Consider the following 16,496-nt stretch of genomic DNA (forward strand, 5'->3'; position numbering starts at 1 on the left):
TTCTACAAGAAAGAGGTAGGATCACATTAAATCAGGTAGCAGATCCAGTTCAAAATAATTTATGGGCTCAAGGATGGTTATCAGGTAGACATTTGGGCCTTCCCTGGGAGCTGCTGTTATCATGGAATGGATATATAGAGGCTTTAAGGGCAACCCATATTAGGTTGACTAAAAAAGAAGATGAATTAGTTTGGCCATTTGATCCAAACGATTTCTATTCTCCAAAAGTGGGATACTCCCATCTTATTGCAGATAGACTGCCCGAGGAACATGTCGAATAGTGGAAGCTGCTATGGAAACTAAAATTCCCGGCAAAGTCTAGATTGTTCATGTGGTGTGCCTTCGCGAACAAAGTCCCAACTTGGGATAATTTACGTAAGGGGAAATTTGAAGGACCCAGCTGGTGTGCTTTGTGTAAAGATGTGGAGGAATATGTCAACCATATGTTGGTTACTTGCCCTAACAAAAATTCTATTTGGCATTTAGTTTCAAATAAACTTGAACAAGACTGTCAATGGCAAGCAGAGGAACTCTTGGAGGCATGGTTTGAATGGTGTTTTTTTTTGAGGGGTAAGATCCTTCAAGGTGGTGCCTCTATTAATTTGTTGGGGTATATGGCTTGCTAGGAATAAAACCATTTTTAATTATTGCTTAACGCCTCTGGAGATCACCGCGGCTCAATCACTCACTATATTAGACTTTTTGCCTAAGCCTCAAACAATTCATTCAAGTAGGATTGTTACTCAATCCCGGATTGATAATTCCGAACTGCAGGTTTTTTTATGGGGCAGCCCAGGGTGAGCTAAGACTTTGTTGGGGAAGTGTGATTTTGTTTTTGATAGAGTCACATTTTTTCCAGGTGAAGGTTCAAACAACTTTGCAAAATTAACGGTTTTGAAGCTCCTACTTCTTTTTTCTTTTGAAAAAGATGTTCACTCTTTCATTAACAAGATCTAGATACACCAACTATTTGATTTTTTTGCTGCATTTTTAAAGTAGTTATATACTTACATATATATACATATATATACACCAACACATTATATGTGATCTTACCTTTTTTTAATACCTTACAAAATAGACATCTAAGAAATCCACTGGATCTGCATACACTAATACATAATACATGCTGGACAACAATTGCAGCCGAACCGCCACGAAAACGAAGTGGAACTAGCATGGATGAACACCTAATTAGGTTATGTAAGGAAGGGCGGTTGAAAGAGGCGGTCCAAGCTTTGCATGGTATGGAGAAGAGGCAAGGGTTCGAGGTAGGCTCTGAATCTTATTCCTGTCTCCTGCAAAATTGTGGACATGTAAAAGCATTGACAGAGGGAAAACAAGTCCACATGCACATGCTGAATGCTGGAATTCGTCTCAATGTTTTTTTAATAACTAAACTTGTCATTATGTACTCCAAATGCGGAAGTTTGGAGGATGCACGCAAATTGTTTGATAAAATGCCTGAACGAAATCCGGCGTGTTGGGCATCAGTAATTGTTGGGTATTCAAGGCATGGGCAATGCCAGGAGGCTCTAAGGCTTTTCTATCGGATGCAGGAGGAAGGCGTGAAGGCCGATAATTTTATTTTTCCCAGTGTTCTCAAGGCATGTGCTAGTTTGAATGCGTTAGAAGAGGGGAAGGAAATCCATGAAAGCATAAGGAGAAGTGGGTTTGAGTTGCATGTCTTTGTGGGTAGTGCGCTTATAGATATGTATGCCAAGTGCAAGAGTGTAGAAGAGGCACGGCTAGTGTTTAACAAAATGCCTGATAGAAATGTGGTTTCGTGGAATGCCATGGTTGCTGGTTATGTTCAGAATGGACATGGAGGCGAGGCCCTGAAGTTGTTTCGTCAAATGCAAGTGTCAAGTGTAAAGCCCAACGTGATCACCTTAGCAAGTGTTCTTCCGGCATGTGCGAAGCTAATGGCTCTGCCACAAGGCAAGGAAATCCATGGTTATATTATTAGAAGTAAAATGGAACCGGATGCCTTTGTGGGAAGTGCCCTTGTAGACATGTATGCTAAGTGCAACAATCTAGGAATTGCGCGCTGTGTGTTTGAGAAAATGTGTCAGAGAAATGTAGCCTCGTGGAATGCTATTATTGCGGCATATGCCCAGAATAGAAATACCGATGAGTCCCTAAGACTCTTTCATCGAATGCAGTCAATAGGTATGAAGCCAGACTTGATCACATGGACTGCACTGGTTACTGGTTATGCCCAGAATGGGCAATGTAAGGATGCATTGGAACTTTTTAGTCAAATGGAATCAACAGGTTTGAACCCTAATGTGACTATGTGGACCTCAATAATTGGAGTCTATGCTCAGAATGGTTATGGTGATGAGGCCCTCAAACACTTTAATGCAATGCAACTCACAGGTGTGAAGCCAGATGTCATCTCATGGAATGCAATGATTGCAGGGTATGCCCAGAATGGAAATGGTACTGAGGCATTGAAGCTCTTCTGCGAAATGCAGCTTGCAGGCATAAAACCCAATTCCATCACCATTACATGTATTCTTTCAGCATGTGCCAACTTGGCTGCTCGCCCACAAGGCAGGGAGATTCATGATTATATAATCAGAACAGAGTTTAAGCTGGATGTCTTTGTGGGAAGTGCCCTTGTAGATATGTATGCCAAATGTGGGAGTATAAAAGATGCTCGTGAAGTATTTGATAAATTGCATGATAAAAACTTGGTCTCATGGAATGCAATGATTGCAGGCTATGCTGTCCATGGGCATGGGGAGGATGCTCTTATGCTCTTTAATCACATGCAAGAAGCAGGCATGAAGCCAGATAATGTGACTTTTACTGGTGTTTTGTCCGCATGCAGCCACGCAGGCATGGTTGATGAAGGTTTGCATTACTTTTCTCAAATGAGTCAATACAATATCACACCCTGCATGGAGCATTATGCATGCATTGTTGACCTTCTTGGTCGTGCTGGGTATATAGATAAAGCATATGACCTTATTGACAACATGCCAGTTAAACCTAATGCTTGTGTGTTGGGAGGCTTGCTTAGTGCCTGTAGAACTCATTGCAATGATGAACTGGGAGAACGTGTTGCCAAACGTCTTTTTGATTTGGAGCCTGAAAATTCAGGGAATTATGTGCTACTGTCAAATATTTATGCTGCCAGAGGTAGATGGAATGACGTTGCAAAGATGAGAAAATTAATGAGAGACAAAGGTGTGCAAAAGCAGCCTGGATACAGTTGGATAGAGTTAAAGAGCAAGATACATGCATTTGTTGCAGGAGATAGATCACATCTACAAACAGAGGAAATTTATGCAATGTTGGATAATTTAGCTCAGCAGATGAGGGAAGCAGGGTTTGTGCCTGACAAGAATATGGCATTGTATGATATAGAGGATGAGCAGAAGGAACTTCTTCTCAGCCACCACAGTGAAAGGCTTGCTATTGCTTTTGGGCTTCTCTGCACACCTCAGGGAACAACTATTACTGTTGTTAAAAACTTGCGAATTTGTATTGACTGCCATGTTGCCATCAAGCTTATCTCCCAGATTGTTGGTCGACAAATAGTTGTAAGGGATGCCAACCGTTTCCATCATTTTAAAGATGGTCAGTGTTCTTGTAGGGAGTACTGGTGATACTATGTAAGCAGGCAACAACCTTATGCATATTATGACACTTAGGTGTAGCTAGAGCTCAGCTACATTTTATTTTCAGCTATTATGCACTTGGAAATCAAAGGTCCAATAAGCTGGTATGCAACGATTTCTTCACAGAGTTTTTCATGTGTTTCGATTTCAACTTGAGAGGGTACTATATGTGATGATATTTAAAGTGGCTGAGAATAGTTATATTGAAGGGCTATAACAATATTATAGGTTTTCAAGCAAATGATCATCTATAGGAAGTAAAATGTGGGACAATATTTACAAACTAAACCCAAGTGACTATTATAATTATTTCTTTTTCGAAGGAAAGGTTTCATGTCCATTTTATTTCATATGAACACCAAATAGCTCAAAGACTCATTGATCTACAAAACAAAATTTGAACTCCAGTTCCAAGTTGAATCTCCAATTTGTAATAACACATTGACAACATTGACTCCTATCTAACAGCAGGGTTATGTTTCATAGCATAACCTTCCTAGATCATGAAATAGAGTTTTCTAATTTCTAGCATCTGCAGATTAAAATCTTAGCGACAACAGGTTTACCTAGAAAGAAAATATGACCGGTTGCTAAAAAATCCTCCTGAGTGGCCGCTCTAAAGTTCTAGCATACTGTCTTCAACTTGCCAAATAGGGCATATACAGACGTTTTGGGTAAACAGTCCACTTCATAATTGTTTTCATGAATGGTGTGCATAAAATAAATCCCCAGAAATTTTTTCTGAACATCCATCACTACTGTCAACAAACCTCAAAACTCCATTGCTTCCTGCTTGTTCACTTGAAGCCCATTTGATAACAAGCATAGAATCCCCAACTGCATGTATATTATCAATCCCAAGTTCAGTGGCCAATGTCGTCAAAATGAAAACAACTCTCAATTCAGCCATACTGTTTCTCCCAACACTGACCCAGATTCAAATGAGCGTTAATGGGTATTTGATAAATATAAACTGCTACCCTACTTCCCCCAACACCATCACCACCACCCAACACCAATCACCTGTCCACACGGCCCTGGGTTCCTTTGTGGTGCCCATTGAAAAAACCTACAGGTTAAATTTCTCCAGTTCAAGTTGGGACACTACCCTCTTCTTCTTCTTGTGGTGAGAGTCCAAAACACTCAAAGTGCTCTAAATTTTGTGTACAACTTGGTCCAGTGAGGACACTTAACCCTGAAAAATGTAGTCATTCCTTGCTTCCAAAATAACTTTAATTAAAATTAACTAGCCAGCAATTGATGACCTTCTATTGTACCATGAACATATCTTCTTCTTGATTCTCCTAATGAGCCACTACCAATTCCAAGTTGATAGTCATTTCTCCTCAGGTTGAAGCCCAAATACTTTAAAACTTGGTCAAAAGGAGTAACTTGATAAAGTAGTACATTGGTGCTCAATTGTTTTTGAGAATTGGGAAGGATATGTTAAAGTCCCTTCCTTTCATTTATCACCATTGCCGTTGTTCCACAAAGAAGTTTGTGGGCTCTCTTGATACCTTTTTGTTCTTGACGCTTGCGCAAAACCATAACTTATAATCTCAGTGCATCATCCACAAATTGTAGGTGCATCATAGAGACATCTTTGGACACCTTGTTGCCTCTAATACTCCTCATGCATTTCATAGATTTCGGATATCTGCTCATCCTTTATATTACTAACAAGAACAACAAAGGAGATAGATGGCAACCTCTTCTAAGACTCCTAGATGGTTTGAATAAAGAAGACACTAACTGATTAATTAAAACTACGAATGTTACTGAAGAGAAGCAATCTTCCATCCACTGAATAAATTCCACTCCAAAACTAACATGCAGCATGATGAACCTGAGATACAACCAACTTACTCGATAGCATGCCTTGGTTAGATCAATTTTGACAAAAGAGCAAGGATGTTTTTAAACTTGATCAGGTGAAGAGCTTCTTGTGCCAGACCTACAACATCCATATTGGAACTCCCTTCCAGAAAGCCAAATTGCCCTGAAGATATAGCTGTTGATGGTATTGGTTTGAGTCTCAACACTATAGTGTTTGTGATAATCCTGTAGATGTAATTGCACAAGAATATTGGCTGATGGTCATCATAGGTCGAGGGATTGTCCATTTTGGGTATGTTTGAAATGAAAGTAGTGTTGATTTCTGGCATTTTGCCAACCCTTCTAGACTCCTTTCCCACTTGAATGAGATCACTAGCAATCATGTCATAAAACCTCAAATAAAGTACAATCATCCATTCGTCAAGTGCAGGGGCTTTGTCCTTCTGGAATGATTTTACGCAGGGGCTTTGTTCTTCTGGAATTATTTTAACAGACCCAGGAGCTTATTCCTTTCAATAGGAACCATTAATTCTACATTTTGTTCTTATGAGATCATTTTGTCAAAAAATGAAAGCATGGCAATGATCTCTCTTATGTTTTCCCGAGAAGGCTTTGTGTAGACAAATCTGTATTGTGGAATTGCCACCGTAGAAATCTCACAGAAACTCTTACATACAACCCCACTACTGTCTTAAATGGATCAGATAGTGTTTTCTGAATTTTGGGCTTGATCGAATTGTTGGAAAACTTTGTATTTGTATCTCCTTTGTGTACCAGTGTAACCCTGTTCTTCTTCTCCATTTAGCCTCTTTCCACTTTAGCAACCTATTTCATTCCTCCTCAAGATCCTAGAGTAGCTGCATTTCCTCTATAGACTGGCACAAACCTCTACTAGTATCCATTAAGGATTCCAACCTTGCCTCAATTGCCACCAGCTATGCCTGTGAATCAATAAATCTTTAATAGAGCACTCTGTAGTCCCTTTCTTGGCGTTTAGTAGATTCCTTTGAAATTGCTCCATGGCATCCCCTAATTCCAAATTGTATGCTGCCCATTCCTCATGGACCAAATCTTTGTATACTTTAGGATCCCTCTTGGGCTGTTTTGAGTCAGTTCTCATCAGCTTTAGGTTGAAGTCAGTAATCATATCACACAGGGAGACAGGATCTGCCAGCTCTGCCATTTTCATGAGATTGAGATGAAGGAGCACTTCATCCTTTGATGTTCCATCTATTATGAAATTAGAGGATGACTTCACTGTCTTTTCAGGGAGTCTCAAAACTCTCTCTCCACCTTCTAGTTTTTGGACCAGAAATGCCCAGCCTTATACATGAGGGAGGCCCTTGGATTTGGATCCCACTCACTTCAGCCACACCCTTCTAGATTGGACACCTCTAGGCTGCTTGCTTCTTTCTTTTCTGTGCTCCCAGTAGACAGAGGCAGGCGACGACCAACACTACATCAGTGGTTAGATCTGTGAGACCCCTGGAGACATCTGGGCTTAGTAGCAAAGCCCTTATGGGGATGTCACTGCAGTTTCCAAAATAATTCACACGACACCAACAGATAGGAGACTTCCTTTAGTTCTCAACATAGGGCTATATCATCTGGACAACAAAACATTTCTCAGACCAGATTTCCAAGCTCTTCCAAATCCTCTGATCAGTTATCTATGATGAGTTTCTTTTCTTTGGCCACAAAGATTAGGAGAGAGAGCATCAGCAGGTGTTGATCATTGCCCCCCAAGCAAGACATCATCCCCCCTCCCTCATTGGAGGTTTTGTTTTTGGGTTCTCTACAGTACTTGCACATATTTGCATCACCACTTTGCTTCTCTATTCCATGGTATTAGACTATAGTTCTTATCTACTATAGTTTATATCTACTTTCATCATGATTTTATAGGGGCAGCCTTTGAGCTACCACCTTGTATCCCACACTCTTGGATTTAGTAGTCCCATTGACCTATTTGTGCTTAGTAGTTGGACAGTAATAAATTACCTTATCTTCCTATTCAGGACAAATAGGGTTGAACTTGAATGGAAATGGAGGTTTGTTGTCTCCCTGATCTAGCTACATGAAGATAGGCAAGTGATTTGAACCCCCCCTTGCTACCATGCAAGGTTAATATCTATCACTGCTAGATAGAAGACCCCCAAAACTCAGAAAACAATCCACTTGTTTCGCAATGGCCTTCCTACCTGGCCTATTGTTCCTCCAGGTGGCTTTTAAGTCAATAGGCTTCACATCTACCAACCTCGTATTTCAAATTTTCACCTAAAGTAATCAGTGAAAGGGTTCTGTCACTGAATTTTTTGCCACAAATGATGTTTTCTTTGGAGAAGGCCTCATGAGATAACAACTCTTCCCAACATTCCTTCTTATGTGAGCTCAAGCTATAAATTTTGACAAGATAAAAAACCTTTTCCAACCCTCTAGGAAGAAAATTGGTAACGAGCAGAGTTAATTTCCTAGAACCATTCAAAATAAAATATGTACTCCAACCCATAGCCAGACCTCTAGATCTACGAGGGTTCAGAAGTATTTGTGGCTCCACGATGCCACCCTGGTAGCATTTTGTATAGAGCAGCTTTAACCACTTTACTCCTCTACATTGTCTCCAGTAAAAATAACTAATCCCGGCTTATGTTTTTGTCAGTACTTCTAGTTATCTCAGACACTAGTGCATTGACTGTTTGCGTAGTTGTTCTTATAAAGGAATGAGTGGTTGTTTTTCATTCTGCATTGTTGTTTCTTGATACCAAGCTCACAACTATACATCTGTTCGATATGGTGTTGCTTATGTAAAACAATTATTTAGTTGACTTTTATTAGATACGAGTTAGTGGGAAAACTAAAAATAGTTCTTATTCAGCATCATATTTACCTTAATTTAAATTTTGTCCTTTACCTAAGAGTGATCAACTTTACAAATGCACAGATGAGGTTGTGACAGGTTTTTTTGGTGATATTTACAGCTATAACTGGTATAGCAGCATATAATTTTTTTTTTTTTTGTGGTTCACAGATCCCAGAGATCGGTGAACACTACGTCCACAGAATATTTGTATCAGGCAGATCCACCCGAAGGGATCACTTCCTGTTTGCTCAACCATGGAGGCCGACCCCGAGAGTGTTGAGAGAATTGAACCTGTGACCTCTCAATAGCAAAGGTGCTTTAACAACAGGGACTCGACTAATTGAGCTAACCCTCGGGGCTTTATAGCAGCATATAATTTCAAAATAAAAAGAAAAATTTCTTCCACAAACAAAACAAAGTTGTCATGCATGAACTTTCTTCCAGGCTTGTGGAGGCCTTTGACAGTCATGGATGTTCTTCTGTTGACAATAGGTAACTCAGGTTGGTGTTTTGAAAGTGATCTATGAGAATTGTTTTTAACAAGAATTATCCTTACAGTCTGAAGAAGTTTCATATATTGTTTCTACGATTTGTACTAGGAATTGAATCTATTCCTGGTACTTATATGATGTAATGATGTTGTATTCAGTTGGCGGGAAAGCTAATGGATGGTGAAGATTATGGTGATTGGCAATTACTTATAGTTCTTGGGTAATCATGGCCCGAAGTTCGGCAAGCTTCAAAATATATCCTTTTATAACATTCTAAGATAAAACCGTCTCTTCATCCTGTACCTGTTTATATTGCTTTTGTTTATGAGGGAGCTTTATGCACCAAATTAAAACGGAAGCCAAAAATTAATGCTTTTACCATATTCTGTTTTGGAAAAAAAATGACTGATCTTTTTCACACAAATTTATATTAGTAGAGTAACTTTTGTTATTAGTTGACCAATGAGAACACTATCAACTTTCACTGACGATTTTTTGATTTTGCAAAATCAGACAAAGTCACCCCTGGCAAGTCCAAATTAAAATGGAAGCCAAAAATAAATGCTTTCACCATTTTCTGTTTTGGAAAAAAAATGACTGATTTTTCACACAAATTTATATTGTTAGAGTAACTTTTGTTATTAGCTGACCAATGAGAACATTATCAACTTTCACTGACGATTTTTTTATTTTGCAAAATCAGACAAAGTCACCTCTGGCAAGTCCTATGAATCAAAGCAGAAAAAATAAGGCGTTTGGGATCTCTATTATATCCGTGGAAGATGAGGCAAAATCGTTAGCATTATGCCAACAAAAAAATTTTCTGATTCAGGTAGCAAGGGTCTTTAATATGCTTTTTCCCAGTTTAGCTATGATGAAGCACTTAAATAGAACGATGTCAGAAAAAGCAATTTTAGTTAATTACAGTTTCATTTTTCAGTCGAGAGGAATGATTGTGGGCTAAATGTTGCTACAAACTCGATATCAAGTAGTTTGGGTGAAGAAAGCACTCGTATAGAGAGAACAAGTGACAGAACTTGTGTGTTGTGAAAATCGTGGGTAACAGAATATTGCATTTGTTTTGCTTGAAGATCCCATCATCAATGAAGCAAATAGGTTATATACACTTTTATCCGATTCCTCTTACTCCCTTCGTTATTGGTATTCACTATTTATTCATCGTTGTGGCTTTTTCATCTGTACTTCTCAAGATATGTTGCATATATAGATTTATTAAGTAAACATTCATTTTCTGACTAAATTGAGCACACATATTTGTTGATTGAAACAGAAAATTCTTTTATCAAGTGTATAAACCACGGATGCTAAAGATGATCGACCAACCTAAATAAATAACTCCTGGGGACCATTGGCCTTATTATATATATATATATATATAAGGGAAAGTGATTTGCATCCAATTATTTGGCTAACATCACAGTTCTTATAACAATTGCTTTTTACTTTAAATCAGCAAGCTAATAGATGTACATTGTTAGTCTAGTTTGAGATAAATATTTATCTAATATTTGGAATTGGAAAGTAATTATAGTGAACTGTCTGTTTTGAGAATAATTCTTTTTAATATGTGCAGATTGATGTAGTCCATGAGTCACCATGTAATAAGTACATACAAGAGAATATACTTCTTACAATGCGAGCATGATGTAATTTCCCAATATATTCCTCATTACACTAGTATTAGTATTGATCACGTTAAATGCATATACTAATTATCTATTTCAATGCAAGAAAACTAGTTATTCCATACATGGTAAAGAAAGATCAGTTGAAGGAATGGATGACTTATGTGGATTCAAGAAAGCACAAATGATTTATGGCTCTCAAGCGTTTGTGGGTGGAGATGATCAAATTAAGGAATACATGATTTCTACTGATCAAAGGGAACAAAAACTGATTTATGAGTCAATTGTTTGTGAATGGACATGATCAACAATGAATTATTACTCAACTGGCTTGTTAATTTTTGATTCAGGTCAACAATCATTACTAGATTAAATCAAATATGAACCCGCATAAAAAAAACTATGTAGCAATGATGTAGGAGCATCACAATCGTCTTTGATGATAACCCTTGGAAGAATGATTGGACAATGAGATGGTAAAGAATTTGGCAATTTGAACACTGAGTTGATAACAGGGCAACAATGGAAGATATGGTGGTGATAGGGCAACAATTGTTAAGGACACATGGATGATCAGTGATGATGATGATTACATGTGGCAAGTTCTGGGTGACATGGAGGACAATGTATTGCTTGCTTCTTGACTCATGGCAGGACTGAGTGATGAGGAGGTGATGCGGTGGAAGTGATTTGAAGTGAAGTCTTCTATTAAAGACAAGAAGAAGTCTTTTGGTGGAGGTAGAGAGTTAGGTGGAGGTAGGATCCCTCTAGACCCCTGCCCTTTACCTTTTATTATCACATAGTGGGAGGAGTAAGATGGCAAAGATTAAAAAGGGAAGATGAGGAGTAACAAGGTAGATGAGACCTCTACTTTTCCTTGTGGAACCCTAAGCCCTTTCACAACCCTTTAAGGTAGAATGGAGCTAACAAAGTTCGTTTTTTTCATTAAATACTCTAGAAGACTTGGAATATAAAGATCTCCATTGAGATACAAGAATATATATTAAAATGTATGAAATAAGATTGATGATACAAATGAGAGTGAAAGACCAGCTTATATAGTAGGCGATGCCTCTTCATGGAGAGTCATGTCTCATTTAGACATGCCTCTGCAATCTAATTACTAATTAACTAATCATTATTTATAATTATTATCATTTACATTATTTCCTATATATTTTATTTATAACATTGCCTTCCTTCTCAAAAAGCTTTGTCCTCAAAGCTAACTGATGAAAGGCCTGATTTTTTTTTCTTGTTTCAGATGTCTTCTTGTCTTGAAATTTTAATCTTCATCGAAGCAAGACGATATGATCCTCTAAGTGATAAACAAAATGTCGCACTGAGAATGGATTTGACCATCCTAAATTAATCTTCTGTGGAGTCTTGTGGTGACTAGAAACTTGTGATGAATTATTATCACATGAATGGATTTCACAGATATTAGTATTCTTCGGAACATTAGTTTATTGTTTTTGTTCTAAATACATGGCTTGATTGAGTTGTCTACTCTCGTGATTCGAATGTCAATATGGAATTCTAGTGATTTGATTTTCCCTTATCTTGTTTGTGTCGTTTCCTTGATTTATTTGAAATATTTGATTTCCTTTAGTTATGGAAGTTGAATGGTTAATTTTTGGATCTTCACTTGAATCTTTTCTTACTGGTACTACAACTTTTCGGTACATCTTTACTTCATCTAGTTTGTGCTCTCCTTGAGTTGTGATATTGATTGGATTGGTATTAGTTCCCTTCCTAGACTGTTATGTCTGGAGACTTCGATACTTCTTGAATAAGTTGCTCTAACTTGTCTTTTAATGACTTCTTGGCGTTCTTAAGCTTTTTAATGTGTTAGTATTTTTTCGCTATGATCCTTAAGTCACAAGACTTCTTCATTTCTATCGGCAGTGACTTTGTCAATTTATTTTGCATATTTTGTAATACTTTTTTACCTTCTTGAAAAGTTACTTTTGAAATATCTGATATATCTTCCGACATTATTGAATTTGGCTTCAGTGTAACATCTTGGAGTGCTATTTTCTTCTTCTTGTAAGAAAATGTTAAAAACTTTTTCTTTGTATATAAGATGACGAATCCCACAGTTTCCATCCATAGTGACCCCAAAATAATGTCACTTTTATTGCTCCATACGGTTTGAACTGAGAATTGCAATATAAATATATAATCCTCAATGTTTAACTGTAAATTAGTTGTCATATTTTTTGTTGCCAAAATAGTCTAATTTTACGATTATATTTGACTTCGGAATCACTAATTGGTTTGCGATTTTAGGTGCTATATAATTTTTATCTTCAATAGGAGAGATAGAAATAATATTTTTTCCTACTAGAGTTCCCTTAATGTTAAATAACGCCTTAACATAGTTGGGTAAGGTTTCTAAAAATCTTCCTTCCACCTTTTTCAAGTTTTTCCCTCTTTTTATTTTGCGTTGTACTTGCTAATTTTTTAATGTTATTTTCTCTCTCTTTTTTTTGTTAGTTTGTTTAACTTATAAATACCCTTGAAATTATTATTTATTTAAATAATTCTTTTTATTTAAAACCTCAAACTTTTTTTATACTTTTTTCTTTAATAATTCTCTTTAATTCTTTTTATTTAAAATCTCAAAATTTTTTTATACTTTTTTCTTTAATAATTCTCTTTATTGATATGCCATATTTTTGTAACAATTTATTTCCTTTTACTTTGTCACCTCACCACAAATTTTATACTTTTTTCTTTAATAATTCTCTTTATTGATATGCCATATTTTTGTAACAATTTATTTCCTTTTACTTTGTCACCTCACCACAGGAATACAATAATTTATTTCCCTTACTTTATCACTTCACAATTTTTCACAATTTTTGTGTAAGTAAAGGCTTTAATATCTCTATAAAATCTCTTACCTTTTTAAACCCTTAATCTTTTACTAAATAAACCCTTTTAATATTTGTAATACTTCATAAACTCTAAAACTGAGAATGAAGAGTGGTATCATTTAAAGTGCTTTAATGTTTACAGTGATCAATCGAATAGATAACGGTGGTTGAATCAGAAGGGGGCACTTTGTGACAGTGACACAAATGATTGTGTCCAATGAAAACGATGAAAATGACAAAATCGAGAAGTAGCTCTAGAAAGTCAGAAACGATAACTGATTGTAAACATTGTACTCTGGACAGGGTAAGGCACCACTGTTGCAGTGGTTTGGCGGATTGCAAGGCGGAGGAGCAAGTTAGCGAAGACGAATTGCGGCAACGATAGCAGTTGGCGGTTGTGGATATGTGACATGGGGTGGATAACGCGATAGAAGACTACGTGCGACGTTGTAGGAAGGCATTAACGCATGCCAATGTTAACGCAGGGCAACAGACTGTTAACGCGGAGCTCCTTGCGGCTGGAGGCGTGGTGTTGTGCCGCCCCTCGGCAGATGACAGCCTGCGTGACATGGGCGTTGGCTCGGTGATTGTGCTATCGAGAGGTTGCAGTGGCTGAAGAGAATGGCACAACTCTGACTACTCTATGGTGGTTACAACTGACTGAGACGGTTGGTCGTATCCTTGTTGTGTGGCTCGACCGCAGCGAAACTTCAACAACGTGGTCGGGGAGCAATCAATGTCGTTGCAGGCCCTGTGGTTTTGGTCGGCGGTGGATTGTTCGCTATCATGGTGATGTTTATTGTTTCGCTTCTCTTTCTTTTGTATTTTTTTTTTAAATTATATTTTTATATAATGGTTTTTTTAATATATATATATTTTTATATGTTTTTTTAACGCTCTATTTTTTATTTATTTATTTATTTTTAATATATATATTTTAAATATTTTTTTCCTTTGACTTTTTTTTTAATGATATAATGGCTACATGCCTAATTAAAAAATGGAAAACCTCCCAGTTGGTGTGGCTAAAACTCTATTTCCAACGACAACAAACTGACGAAGGGTTGATGGCCAAAGGTTTGGATCTGGCAACGTGGCTCTGATACCAAATGGAGTGAACAAAGTTTATTCTTCTCGTTAAATACTCCAGAAGGCTTGGAATACAAAGATCTCCATTAAGATACAAGAATATATATTAAAATGTATGAAATAAGATTGATGATACAAATGAGAGTGATAGGTTTGCTTATATACTAGGGAGGTGCCTCTTCATGGAGAGTCATGTCTTATTTAGACATGCCTCTTCAACCTAATTACTAATTAACTAATCATTATTTATAATTATTATCATTTTATTTATTTCCTATATATTTTATTCATAAAAAGTCTTTTGGTGGACATAGAGACTTAGCTAGAGGTAGGATCCCTCCAGACCTTTGCCCTTTACCTTTTATTATCACATAGTGGGAGGAGTAAGATGGCAAAGATTTAAAAAGGGAAGAGGAGGAGTAACAAGGTAGATGAGACCTCTACTTTCCCTTGTGGAACCCTAAGCCCTTTAAGGTAGAACGTTAGGGTAGATGGTGGAGAGTAGAGCAAGGATCCTTGATGTAATATGGGAGATACTCCCTCTTGCTACTAATTTCCTTCCTTTGAGGAACAAGAAAAAAATAATGGAATGGAGTGCTTAATTGTGTATGAAGAGTGGACTTACAAGCACGTGGAAAGAGACCTTTAAGGTATGAAAGGGAATGGTATGGTGTGTGATCCCAAAATTGACATGGGATAATAGCAAGATATCACTTTGAAACCAAAGAAAAGAAAGTACCAACACTAAGAGATTGGAAATTGAAGAGTGTAGTATAGGTTGATGGGAGAAGTTTAAGCATGAGAGCTTAGATAAATGAAGAGAAGTAATGAATAATTGAAGAGACACTGCCATTATAGATAGTTACAATGGGAGAACTTATAAATGCAATAGAGCAAGAAATGGAGAGTGCTCTAGATAGAAGAATAATGAGAAAAGGTTGTCATGGTCTTCAACTTGTTAATCTATTGTAGTTTGTAATTTATGGTGGAGGTGGAATGCCCAGTTAGAAAAATATTCTACAAAATTGAATAGAAGCAATGTAGATTGATCTATTGGGCAATGGATTTTTCCTAAGGCTTTTCTAACTTTTTTATAAATCAAACCATTTAGAATTTGTCTTTGAACTAGAGGTTTCTTAGATCTTAGCCCTATGGTTTTTTAGTCTAGTCATCATGATATATAAATAAAACATTTGCAATACTGGACAATATTTCACCCCTTAACAACCCCAATTCACTAGGTAAATTTGAATCACTTATGGCAATTGTGATTATAGCAACAAATATGCCCTATCTTCTTGAATATAAATGCTAAATCATTTAACAACTCCATCCTTAGTTAATATCGAATCAACGAGGCATAAATGCTGGAAATTGTAAAATTATTAAGAAATAGATGGTTGTAAATGAAATATGCAATTACATAAGTATTAGACAATTGGAAAATTCATTAAATATACAAGTTCATGTACATACCATAGCCTTATTATAAGACTAGTATAGTCCTCGAGCTCTTTGAAATCCTAGCTAAAGAAAATAATAAAATCCCTAGCTCACATCAAGGAGCTCCAATAAGCATAAATGACATAAGTATGTGCTCCAAGGAAAAACATCTCTTCTTCCCTTCAACAAGTACAACTCAGAATTTCATCTCAAAATACTAATCTCCAAATCTCTAAGGGATGAAACCCTAACCCGAGAGACCTTGGTGACTCCTTGAGAGAGAGAGAGTATACTAGTGCCCTCATAGTCACATCTCTAACACAAGAGTGATAAGAATGAGTGATTAATCAATGAATATTGAAGAACTTTCTCCTTACCCTATACATATGAGAGGTGAGGGAGGCCAACATTACATATGTGGGTCAATGCTCTTATAGAAAACCTATGATAACACATGTAAGCTCACACATTTTAAGCTCCAAGGTAATGTCATCTACAAGCAAGGCTCCAAATGTAACGACACTACACAAGGTGTGTCCAATGCTCTTTCTACAAACCTCCAAAGGCTCCAACAATCTTCTTAAGTCGCGTACTCAATTGGGTCCACTCCCCTTGAA

The 16,496-nt window shown here is 37.1% G+C and overlaps 1 pseudogene across 4 annotated transcripts; it reads left to right on the forward strand.

Annotated features, from left to right (window-relative positions):
* The first annotated feature begins 1,046 nt into the window (after positions 1–1,046).
* LOC149161031 (pentatricopeptide repeat-containing protein At3g12770 pseudogene) lies at positions 1,047–9,586 on the forward strand (annotated as a pseudogene). 4 transcript variants are annotated; one of them, XR_016261824.1, is made up of 4 exons: positions 1,047–3,736; positions 8,497–8,829; positions 8,978–9,039; positions 9,523–9,586. The product of XR_016261824.1 is annotated as a pentatricopeptide repeat-containing protein At3g12770 pseudogene, transcript variant X3 (transcript). The 4 variants fall into 4 exon arrangements; XR_016261822.1 differs by having other exon boundaries at positions 8,497–8,820; XR_016261825.1 differs by having other exon boundaries at positions 1,047–3,626; positions 8,497–8,820.
* The last annotated feature ends 6,910 nt before the right edge of the window (positions 9,587–16,496 follow it).

This window comes from Pinus tabuliformis, chromosome 5_2 (assembly GCF_031772625.1).
Source record: "Pinus tabuliformis cultivar Carrire ecotype Pingquan chromosome 5_2, CPIR1, whole genome shotgun sequence".
Classification (NCBI taxonomy): Eukaryota; Viridiplantae; Streptophyta; class Pinopsida; order Pinales; family Pinaceae; genus Pinus; species Pinus tabuliformis.